The 3820-nt window shown below is 42.6% G+C and overlaps 1 non-coding gene across 1 annotated transcript; it reads right to left on the minus strand.

The window, feature by feature from the left end:
• Positions 1-2590: 2590 nt before the first annotated feature.
• On the minus strand, positions 2591-2697 carry LOC111722980. Its single transcript, XR_002771603.1, has one exon. It is a non-coding gene; the product is annotated as a U6 spliceosomal RNA (small nuclear RNA).
• Positions 2698-3820: the final 1123 nt, after the last annotated feature.

Consider the following 3820-nt stretch of genomic DNA (forward strand, 5'->3'; position numbering starts at 1 on the left):
GCAGCTCCCATGGCTTCATTCACTGCACTTTCATGGAGGCTCCAATGCCACCTTGGCCTTGTTCCTTGGTGGCCTCACTCTCTTTGAAATCTTCTTTCAGCGATGTCTGTCCCTGTAGCCCTTTCAAGGCTTGGTCCTAGATGACAAGGTGAGAACAAGGTTGAGGAACCATGGGGTGCTTTTGGACACTCTGACTTCAGGGTAAGTAGAGGTCCCAGGCAAGTCCAGGACCATTGAACCCTCAGCTTAAGTGGTAGGACCTGCATTAGCTGCAGGAGTCCTGGGGGGCATTTACTGTGTCTTCCTCAAGTTCATGAAGACCACAAGGTGTCAACCCAGTCCTGATGAGCAAACAGTTTGCAGCCAGGACAAGATCTGACATACGGTCATTTAGCATGGCTGCAAAATGACAGCTGAATACCTTCCCCAGACAGGCTGAGGCCTGGTTTGACACCTTCCATGTATACAGATGTTGTGTTTATGTGCACATGAAGCCATCGCATCTCTGTTGGGATGGCACCCAGGTGCTGCACACTGACCAGGTCACCATGACAGAGTCATGTGTGGGGGGACAGGGAAGCCATGATGGGAGACAGGTTAAACATGATAGGGACATTCCTGTCCCTTCCCCATTCTTTCTCCTTTTCATTCCCTTTCCTGCTTTCTGCCCATATATTCATCCAGTGTTCCCTCGCTCTCTGTCTTACTTTCCTCTGGGTTCCATGTGGCCTCATAGTGAACACTCCCGCTGCAAATGCATGCGTGATCCTTTTGTTCTGCATGGGGTCACCAAGCCAGATCCCATGGAGGGTGTCTGTGTGGAGGGCCTACCTCTGACAGGACACGTAGCCAGCAGGAGACCAGAAAGATGAACACTCTAGGCATGACAGCTCCTCCTCCTTGGCCTTACATGGGCTCTCCCAGCCATAATCAGAATAACCCCACCCCAACACAGACCCTCACCCAAGGCCCACTGGACATTGGCTACATTTGCTAGAATGAAAAATCAGAGACAGTTTTTAGGAAAATATTCTTGTCCCTGAGCCCCTTCAGTGCTACTGTTGTCAGGGTGGTTATGAGTGGAGAGTCTGGTAAGCTGGCCCAGCCAAGAGGAAATTCTTGTGTCCCTAGCTGCAGGGTGAACTGAATGTCACCTGGAGTTCTGTAAGGATTTTTGCCCAAGCCTGAATACAGAGTCCTCTTCCCCTCCAAGCTCTGCCAGTATTTCCCCCCTCACACTCTGCTGTGTATTTTATTGACCATATACCATTCCATAAAATAGAAGACAGCATAATTTATCCACTTTTTTACTGATTAAGCACTGAGTCCTAAAAGAAAATACTTGTAAAAACAACCCAAATACCTTCTTTAGGTCTTTACCTGGGTATATTCTCTGAGGAAGCCCAAGAGAGGGTTATTACTTGAGGATGAAGATGTGTGGGGATATATAGAGCAGTCGACCTGATGTTAAATTGAAGAGAATGTTTCAGGAATTTCCTGAGTGTGGATGAACAAAGGTCTGTGAGTTAGGCCAAAATGAGCATGAGACTCACCGTAATGCGAGGAAGTTAAACAGATGCTGCAATTACAAATCAGTATAGGTATTTGGGGGGAGGCTCAAGCTATTTTTACGACAGGAGCATATTACATGATTTCCAGTCATTACTTCGCCATGCAGTCTGCCGTGCATCTAAGAACTTGGATGAGGAAAATGAAGAGTAAGGCTGCACGCCAGTGGTGGTGAAAGCAGGTTTGAACTCGAGTCTGACTCCTCCACCCATATTTTTTCCAAACACAAACAGTACTGCCTGCCCATTTGTTCGATTTGTTAGACTTTAAGAAGCAGAGTACAAATTGTATTTACATTTTATTACCTAATCCAGAAGAAGGAGAGAGACTGGTGGTTAGGGGCAAGGAAATTTATCAGCACAATGGGCCTCTAAGGGAGAATATTAAGTCTGTGTTCTTAAGCAAATTTTAAAATGGAAATTTAACACACATGCAGAAAAGTGTATAAATCAGAAGTAATTTAAATTGAGGAACTTTTTTGACAAGATAATAATGCAGCTTTATTGTTTTAAATTACCAGAGGTTTTTTTTAATCCATTCAACACTTTTAAAGTCAATCTTTAACATCTTCTTAAATAAGCTAATTATCTCTGCATTTTTTTTTCTTTTCCCAATGAAAGTCACTTAAATTAACTTCTTTAGATCTTGAGACTTGAAATCCAAACTCTTCCTTTGAATTTGATGTTGTGTTTTTGGCCAATGTGCCAGTGGGCTAACGGGGACTTTGACAAAGACATTTTTAAAATGAACAGTGCTTATTAGATGTCTGCATATTATTTGACATTAAAGCAACAACAAAAAATTCCCTCTCATGCTCATGAGCACTGTAGGAACTAATGAAATGTGCTGTAATTAGACGCAGATATGCCAATGGTGGAGGGGGAGGAATCTTATTTCTCAGACAAAAGCCCAATCTATTATAAAGAAAAAGCTTTGAAATGGAAGCCAGGATAGTAACTAAGGGAACAAGAAATAATAATCAGGCAGGGACAACCGGAAGAACGGGATATTTCTTGAGACTCAGAAAAAATTTACTATCACAAATTTGTGCATCATCCTTGCACAGGGGCCATACTCATCTTCTCTGTATCATTCAAATTTTAGTATATGTGCTACCAAAGTGAGCATAAATTGATGAATTTTTTTTTTTTTTTTTTGAGACAGAGCCTTAAGCTGTTGCCCTAGGTAGAGTGCCATGGCATCACAGCTCACAGCAACCTCCAACTCCCGGGCTCAAGCAATTCTCCTGTCTCTGTCTCCCAAGTAGCTGGGACTACAGGTGCCCACCAGGATACCTGGCTATTTTTGGTTGCAGCCATCATTGTTGTTTGGCGGGCTGCGCTAGATTCGAACCCACCAGCTCAGGTGTATGTGGCTGGCACCTTAGCTGCTTGAGCCATAGGCACGGAGTCAAATTGATGAATTTTTATAAAGTATAACTATCTGACCAGATCTCAGCACCCAACACTTACCATATTACCAATAACCCTGAGCCCCACCAAGATTCACCATAATCCAAACTTCTATCACATAGGTTTATTTTGCCTATTGCTATACTTCAAAAATGGAATCTGCCATTGAAGGCTATGCTAAACAGTTTGATGACAATATTTCAAATTGTATATAAAATCAGCACATTGTACTCCATGACTGCATTAATATACACAGCTATAATTTAATAAAAAAAAAAATGGAATCATGTCATGTGGACTAAGTGAGTCCTCATGACCCACACCTCCAGTACTAAAAACATTTGCATAATTCCCTTGCTGGGGCTGGACCTAGTGACTAACTTCTTTTTTTTTTTTTTTTAGAGATAGAGTCTCACTTTGTTGCCCTTGGTAGAGTGCCATGGTGTTACAGCTCACAGTGACCTCCAGCTCTTGGGCTTAGGCACTTCTCTTGCCTCAGCCTCCCGAGTAGCTGGGAATACAGTCACCCACCACAATGCCCAGCTGTTTTTTGTTGCAGTTCGGCTGGGGCGGGGTTTGAACCTGTCACCCTCAGTATATGGACCAGCACCCTATTTACTGAGCCTCAGGCACTGCCCCCTTTTAGACACATTTTTGAGTCTGTCTTTTATTATTTTTTAAATTACAGTCCAGTTGTTTGAGTTGTTTTATAGTTCTTATCCAAGTATTCCAATCTCTGAAGTCTTTTAGGATGTGTTTGATACTTTTACTGGTACTTTGTCAAGGAATCTACTTTTTTTGCTGTTACATATTATGTTTATGAAATTACTTACAGGAAT

The sequence above is a fragment of the Otolemur garnettii genome, unplaced genomic scaffold, assembly GCF_000181295.1.
Source record: "Otolemur garnettii isolate 467f Iridium unplaced genomic scaffold, OtoGar3 scaffold00006, whole genome shotgun sequence".
Lineage (NCBI taxonomy): Eukaryota > Metazoa > Chordata > Mammalia > Primates > Galagidae > Otolemur > Otolemur garnettii.